We start from the raw sequence: 8,812 nt of genomic DNA on the forward strand, positions 1-8,812 counted from the left end.
CCAAACAAATGGAGGGGAAGTGTTTGTCAATGATATTTTAAACGTTTAAGCTGCTTATTCAGATTAGCACTCATGACGCCATTTTCAAATGAAAGAAAATAAAAAAATGTCTGTATCATGTATGGACCAGTCACATGACGAAGATGAACAAATTCCAAAAATCACGTAATTTGATCCATGTTTATTTATTCAAGAAATTCAAGTTTAACTTTGTTTCGATGAAGTTGAAAAAAAGGCATCCAATGAATCGTATAATATATTGTGAGAGAGAGAAATATGAACATTTGAGAACCTTGCCAGGACCATATCGCAAGGAAAATTAGCAGAGACAAATAGTTTGGGAGCAAGTTTTATTAATGCGTTTATTTTTAAATGTAAATCACTGGCGACCATGTTTGGACAGTTTTAACAGGCGGCGTACGAAAGGGACCAACTCTCATTTTTTTCAGGTATGCTGAAAACGAATATCGCAAGGAAAACTAGCAGAGACGAATAGTTTTGGAGCTAGTTTTATTAATGCGTGTATTTTGAAATGTAAATCACTGGCGACCATGTTTGAACAGTTTTAACATGCGGCGTATTAAAGGGGCCAACGCTCAGTTTGTGTCAGGTATGCTGAAAAGGAATATCGCAAGGAAAATTACCAGAGACAAATAGTTTTGGAACTAGTTTTATTAATGCGTGTATTTTGTAATGAAACTCACTGGCGACCATGTTTGAACAGGCGACATATGAAAGGGACAAAACCTCAGTTTGTTCAGGTATGCTGAAATCGAATATCGCAAGGAAAATTAACTGAGACAAATAGTCTTAGAGCTAGTTTTATTAATGCGTGTACTTTTGTAATGAAAATCACTGGTGACCATGTTTGTACAGGTGGCATATGAAAGGGGCCAACCTTCAATTTGGTCAGGAATGCTGAAAACGAATAATCGTATATTAATTTTAGGTGAGTAAATTAAGAAGTTGTGTGTATATATATATATATATAACTACTTCATTTACTCACATAAATTAATATACGAAAGTATAGATTTATGCATAAACTTTAAGTATTTACTTCAAAACTGATCAATACGTTGGTAGAGCTCGTTAGTAATTTATGAAATATATATATGGCGATTAAGCTACACTGAATATTTGGCGTTTCATCCACTATAGGATTCGTTAGCCTGACGAATCCTATAGTGGATGAAACGCCGAATATTCAGTGTAGCTTAATCGCCATATATATTTCATAAATTAACGAATCCTATAGTGGATGAAACGCCGAATATTCAGTGTAGCTTAATCGCCATATATATTTCATAAATTACTATATATATATATATATATATATTTGTTAGTACATTTTCATGTTTTTTTAAAGGTAGATAACTCTTATTTTTATTATCTCCCTTGAGAAAGCACACATACACATATATATGTATATATATTTGTGAGTATATTTTCATATGGTTTCATAAAGATAACTCTGACTTGAATTATCTGCCTTAATTAATATCTGAGAAGTTCTTTTTGTTTTAACTTATTTTAAAGCGTTTATTTACTTTGGAACATAACAAGTGTTCAGGCTCAAATTAGAACAAGACCGAGGTGACTGTCATGAGACCGTCGTCTCCCTGCATATTAAAACAAAGCCAACCTCCATACGTAGTTAATTGTCATGTCGAAAATAGTAATATATCCAAAAATTACGAAAACTCTACAAGTGCAGAGTTCTTTATAGTTCAAAGTAATTTGTATGTTTGTTAAAAACTACTTCAAAAATGCTGTTTGACTTTAAGTGTCGTTTAAAGACAAAACCAATATTAAGTATTTAATTGTCATGCCGAAAATAGTAATATATCCAAAAATGACCAAAACTCACCAAGTGCAGAGTTCTTTATAGTTCAAACCAATATTAAGTAATTTTTTTTTTTTTTTGCATACATTATTGCTGATATTCATGCTGCTCCTCTTTGATCAAATTGTCTCTAGGATGGATTAGGGTTGGGGGTCAGGGTTAGCTTTTTTTTTTTTTTATATTTGATATGTAATTCTATGTCGATTTTTTTAATGTTTTCGAGTATGCTGAAAACGAATATCACAATTAAATTCGGGGCTTATAAATCGTTTACCAGATATCAATAAACATGATGTATAACAAATAGATAACACAGAAAATAGACTTATAGTTTTAAAAGGTTTATTAGAAGAAAAATATGTAACCCACAGTGGGGACCCTAACAGGTACTACCACTCCGGGTCAGAGTGGACCTGGGAGCAATGGTAATTAAAGGGTGGCTCCACACTCCCCAAGCCCGCTTATGGAGCTTTACCATCGGATACAGTTTAAGGTCATATCCAGGACCCTGAAGTGGTGGCGGCTATCCTGTTCTTGTAGAAATTTTGGATGGGAGTGGTCTTCTTCTGGGAGAAGTTTCAGCTGGTTGCTAAAAAAAAAAAAGAAAAAAGAGACAAGTTTTAATCCAACGGAAATGGAATCATGTCGTTACAAGTTCGAGTAATTTTGAAATGGATATATCTATAAAAGTGAAAGTGTACAACTTATAGTATAAACCATTGAAATGTTAGATATAGTTTCCTTGGCCATGGATCTAACGTAATAAATTCATATGACCCTTAATCAATAATGGTTAATGTGTCAAAGTTAAAAATAAAGGAAAAATATATATAAGTGTAATTATTACTTCACGCGACAAATAGCTAGGGGGTTGCTTTAATCCACGATGTATTTGTAAGTCATGCCGTGCTTTCTTTTCTCTAGCTTTAATTAAAACCTACGTCACTGCCAGTGGTCATACACGCAAACACGTAACGGGTTCTAGCCTTCCTCCCTGCTACCACGCGTTTTTCCTTGTTTGGCTCAACACAAAACCCCCAAACTCCCACGGCTAAAATGCTAGTTTTGTACAAAGTACTGAGATGCCAGACAATTATGCTAGTTTAGAACTTTCAGGTCCAAGTAATCAGCCACATTTTTCAGTTTTGGGGCATAAATATTACTGCAAAGGCGTGTAAAGGGCAAACTCGAATTTGAGCGCAATCGTTATTCTAATAATTGCTAATTTTTAATATGCCATTATTATTATAATTTTCTTATATGGATCAGCAAGATATTTTTACTAGTAATAAGTTTATTTTTAGAACAGCTTATCACTTATTCTTTGGTATATTTTTGGTTTTAAAGTATTATTTTAGTATTAGTGTTTAATCTTTCAGTATTTATACAATTTAACATTTTGATATTTACATTTATGTCGAGGTTTAGTGTTTATTATTTGATCAGTTATAATTTAATTTAGCGCTAATTTATAAGTTATGTTTTAGTATCTAATCATGATTTTTTTGTTTTTAATTATTAGTTTTAGTTTTTATAGTTATTTAATATATTATAATTTATTAGAATATATTAACAGTAGTAAAATTATATTACTGATCCATAATGAAAATGATAATTATAGCTGGAACAATTACATCGAGAGCATTGCCAGGGCCGCTGCGAGGAAGGTGGGCTCTCTCTCTACCGTGCTAGAAAACTTCTAACACCCGAAAGTATCCTGTACCTCTCCAACAAGGCCACTATTCGCCCATGTATGGAGTATTGCTGTCATATTTGGGCTGGTGCATCGGCTACTAGTCTCTCACTCCTTGACAGGGTTCAAAAGAGAGTCGCAAATCTGATAGGCCCTAAACTGGCATCTAAGCTTCAGCCTCTGTCCCATCGTCGAAACGTTGCATCCCTCTGCCTGTTCTACAAGTATTATAATGGTGAATGCTCTGATGAACTGCAAGCACTTGTGCCCCCACAACGTAAACACCCTCGACAGACCCGACAAGCTGCAAAATCCCACCCCCACACTGTAGAGATCCCTACATTTAAAAGATCTTTCTACTCCAGTAGTTTCTTCCCCAGAACTGCTAGAATTTGGAATTCCATTCCAGGTCACTGCTTCCCCAACTGTACTGACATGCATAAGTTCAAGTGCAACGTGAACCAACACCTCCCTGCCCAAATCCCTACATAGTACCCTAGTAGATGTTTCCCCCTGATAGTGGCAAAGTGCCTTGTTTGGGGTGCAAATGTAATAAAAAAAAATAAAAAAAATAGTAATGTAAATATTTGTATATAATTACAAAGCATATTGTTCATGCATTTACATACAAATCCACATGAACAAGGAAACCTATCTCTCTCGGCAAAAATGAGTTCAAACTGAAGAAATGTTATATATAATTGTTTTCGGCTAACTTTACCAAATCTGTGCGTATGGTAAAAATAAGTAAAAAAAACAAGTAATGTTCAACGCTGCAAGAGAACTAGAAAGAGAATAAAAGTTAATAGACAGGATAAAGTCTGGAACAAAAAGAGAAAAAAGAAATTAGCGAAATTTATCAGGTGCGAAAAAAGCGAGTAATGTTCAACGGTACTGGAGAACAAGAAAAGAAAGGGCCAATTAGAAGCTGGAATCATCAAAATAGGGGTAGGCTATAGAAACAAAATTTTTCAAATAAATGCCAAAACTGGCTTATTATATGTAAATAGATGGGAACAAAAAAATTGGAGGGTCGCTGGCCCCAAACGTGATTTGACCGCGTCAACGCGTGAAAATGGCCCAAATTTCGGCCCCGAACACACTTAATCATTTATTGAAAGCCACAGGATGCGTTTTTTGACTATAAATGCATTTGTATCATTAAATCTAACATTCCCATTGGCTATCTCACAAGTACGGTTTTTTTAAGGGTATCTCAGAGTCCAAAATGGGTCAAAATTACCCCAAAAGTAGCCAAAAATGGTCGGAAATCACGGATTTTCCAAAATGCACCTCCCAAGACACACAGGGTGCAATTTTTGACCATAAATGGCTCTATAAATTTAAATCTAACATTCTCACTGGCTATCCCACCTATATAGGGCTTTTCAAGGTATCTTAAGGGTTCAAAATGGGTCAAATTTACCCAAAAATGAATGAAAATCATGGATAATCCCCAAAATGCAGGTATTATATCTCATCGGGCTCCTATAAACACTCCTGTATGGCTTTTTACAGTTGGAAGACTTCCATTTGTATTTAGAGATCTTTGGGGGATGTAAAAAGGGTCAAAACAATCCAAAAATGACAAAATTACGCTTTACGGTACATAACATATGAATCATTAGTTCATTCATCAATGATACTTTTTAGAAACATCGTAACTTTACTACATCAACTTCTCAGAAAGTAATTAATTGTAAATTGAACATTGAATGTCAATAAAATGCTGTCCAAGAAGAGTCTGAATTCATAGTGTTCTCATAGTTACCCCAAAATTGATGAAAATGGCCCTCGATTCGCTATTTCTAGATTTGTAACCAATATATTGAATAACTTGATAAAAGCTATGAGTAATTAGCAAAGGAATTATTTTGTTATTTCAAGACACAGCTTCACTTCACATTACTTTAAAATCATACAACAGTAAAATATCAATATAATGCATTAAATGTTGGCTGCAGCACAGGAATTTTGATTGACTCCTGGAAATTCCGTGCACCAGTTCGCAGATTGTAAGTGACATGTGTTTGGCTGGCGATCTCGGTACATGGGACAGTGCTACGGATTGTACCCGATCTGTTTAATGAGTAGTTCAAATTGTTTGAGGTATCATGCTCTGGCACAATGAGCCATTTGCGAGAGAGAGAGACTTTTGATCGGCAAAGAATCTTCGTTCATGTACATCAAATTCATCAGGATTCACATCTTTTGAAAGTATATTGAGAAGGACATGGTGCTCTCGTTTCCATTTAATTATATTCACACGTCTGGAACCCTTTGCTTTGTAGACATCTTGATCGTAAATTTTTAGCCATCGATCAAGTTTATGTTTTATCCCAGGTATTGTAACATAACGAACATCACTTCCAAAGGCTTTCTGCCACAATTGTAGTAATCGCAAGGAGAACTGGTCAATATGATTTTTCTGTGTCGTGGTACCATATTTGGCAGCATGATGTTGCTGCACAGCTTGAACACATTCAGCCTCAGTTGGAAGAGAATCAAGCAGAAGATAAGTCCAATCGTCGTAATTATAATCTTAGTTCAATCAAATTCACAATTAATGCAATGCAATGTTATCGTGTCTATTTAAAGATGCCATTCCATTGATACAGAAAGAAAACATTTCCTTATTTGGTAATTTTCCATCTATAACTCAAATTAAGCCCCTTTTTGACAACCTATGTTGATTCTTAGGGACTTTTTGACTCATTGGCTAAATCGGCCATATTTAGCCCCTTTTAAAGGTCCTTATACCCCTCATTAACAGTGCAAAAGTTAGGAGAGTGCCTGCTTCAAGCATTTCCCAACAGTTTCTGCCATGTAGAGGTGTCTTTGAGCCCATGGGAGGTGCATTTTGGAAAATCTGTGATTTCCGACCATTTTTGGCTAATTTGACCCATTTTGGACTCTGAGATACCCTAAAAAAAACCCTACTTGTGGGATAGCCAATGGGAATGTTAGATTTAATGATACAAATGCATTTATAGCGAAAAAATGCACCCTGTGGCTTTCAATAAGTGATCAAGTGTGTTCGGGGCCGAAATTTGGGCCATTTTCACGCGTTGACGCGGGCAAATCACGTTTGGGGCCAGCGACCCTCCAATTTTGACCCGTTTTGAACAAAATCACTTGTTCCCATCTATTTACATATAAATGAAGGTAATAAGCCAGTTTTGGCATTTATTTGAAAAATTTTGTTTCTATAGCCTACCCCTAATCAAAAGTCATTAGACAAAAAAGAAATCAAGTAAATAGGACATTATAAGAAAAAATTCATCAGGTGCTGTAAAGAAATGCTCTTTTAGAATCTTCAAGTCTCAACACTCATTAGTAAAAATAAGTAAAAAAAAACAAGTAATGTTCAACGCTGCAAGAGAACTAGAAAGAGAATAAAAGTTAATAGACAGGATAAAGTCTGGAACAAAAAGAGAAAAAAGAAATTAGCAAAATTTATCAGGTGCGAAAAAAGCGAGTAATGTTCAACGGTACTGGAGAACAAGAAAAGAAAGGGCCAATTAGAAGCTGGAATCATCAAAAGTCATTAGACAAAAAAGAAATCAAGTAAATTAAAAAATTAACTGAAACCCATCTAAAACAAAGCAAATTCAGCAGCTGGTACAAAACAAGTGCTGAAAAGGTGGTTTAGAGTCCTGAAGTCTCAACAATCACTAGAAAATTAGAAATAAATCAAGGTGTAGTGGTTGCAGCACCACCAAGACACATTGATACAATAAATGAAACCTTTATGAATTCGATGGGAAGTTGGAGTTGCTTATAAAAAAAAAATATATTATTACTTACTTTAGGAATTTCTGGAACTGCTTCCAAGATGGGGATGAGAGGGGTCATGGGTGTTGCTGCTGCTGGTGCTGAAAACTTGAATAACTTTTTCTTTTTTTTTTAATTGTTTTTTTCTTTTTTTGGTTTGTTTGTTTTATTTATTTTCCTTTATTTCATAGCATTTTATTTTTATGAAATTATTTTTTTGGAAATTATAATTAGGAAATAGCAATACTTACTTTATGACTTTCTGGAACTGCATCCAATATTGGGATGACAGGGTCATGGCTGTTGCTGTTGAAACCTGTAATAACTAGTTGTATTATTATTTTTACATTTTTTTTTCGGTTTATTTTCCTTTAGATCACAGTATTTTATTTTTTGTGAAATTTTCTTTTTTTTTTTTAAATTATAATTAGAAGAAGATATCAATACTTACTTTATGACTTTCTGGAACTGCATCCAATATTGGGATGACAGGGTCATGGCTGTTGCTGTTGAAACCTGTAATAACTAGCTGTATTTTGCATTATTATTTTTACATTTTTTTTTCGGTTTATTTTCCTTTAGATCACAGTATTTTACTTTTTGTGAAATTTTCTTTTTTTAAAAAATTATAATTAGAAGAAGATATCAATACTTACTTTATGACTTTCTGGAACTGCATCCAATATTGGGATGACAGGGTCATGGCTGTTGCTGTTGAAACCTGTAATAACTAGTTGTATTTTGCATTATTATTTTTACATTTTGTTTTTGTTTTATTTATGTTACTTTAGTACATTGCATTTTACTGAGTGTATGTTAATTATTTTGTTAATTTTTATTAAAATAAAATACCTGTAACAGAAAAATAATTTTGGTTATGATCATGCATGGGTGAATATTTTTGGTTAGACTTGCTAAAGTTGGTTAAAGGAAATACAAGCAGAAAGGAATTCGTTTTAATCACTAGCAACACAATGAAATGAAATACTTACCTGAGGATTGTGCTGATTCTAACTAGAAGCTGCAGTAATGGAAAAGAGGAAAATTAAATTTGTCAATTACAAAAACTGAAATCGAAAAGAAGAAACGCTTGATGCTTTACTCACCTCTGGCTGGTCGTGGTCCCCATCAAACTGAAAAAGGAGGGAAAGGGTGGAATCCACTAGTTACCAGGTACCGTACAGGAAAGGACAGTCTGGCCAGGTAGGTGATGATCTCCCCAAAGTGGAGCGCTACATAAAACATGCATTGCTACGAACATCCTCCGAAAAAGGCGGTTTCTACTCGGAATAAAAGGCGGAGCAGAAAACGGAAGTGTTCTCTCTACTCAACACGATTCCTAGAGAGATACCACGAGATTGTGCGTGAATGTGGAAGAGCCTATGAAAACTCACAAAACTGCCATTCCTACTATCATATCGGATATTATTAATCGGAGGTCCATCATTGCATTACCGCCCCAGCTCGTAGTTGATAGATAGTAGGAATAATATTACCAG

At 34.5% G+C, this 8,812-nt stretch overlaps 1 long non-coding RNA gene across 2 annotated transcripts; it reads right to left on the reverse strand.

The window, feature by feature from the left end:
* Positions 1-2,171: 2,171 nt before the first annotated feature.
* LOC145270823 (uncharacterized) lies at positions 2,172-7,813 on the reverse strand. Of its 2 annotated transcripts, none has more exons than XR_013865585.1 (2): positions 7,565-7,813; positions 2,172-2,435 (listed from the first exon to the last, which is right to left on the reverse strand). It is a non-coding gene; the product is annotated as an uncharacterized LOC145270823 (long non-coding RNA). The 2 variants fall into 2 exon arrangements; XR_013865586.1 differs by lacking the exon at positions 7,565-7,813 and adding an exon at positions 7,347-7,558.
* Between the last annotated feature and the right edge of the window lie 999 nt (positions 7,814-8,812).

This window comes from Euprymna scolopes, chromosome 46, assembly GCF_053919585.1.
Source record: "Euprymna scolopes isolate OS-2025 chromosome 46, ASM5391958v1, whole genome shotgun sequence".
NCBI classification, from domain to species: domain Eukaryota; kingdom Metazoa; phylum Mollusca; class Cephalopoda; order Sepiida; family Sepiolidae; genus Euprymna; species Euprymna scolopes.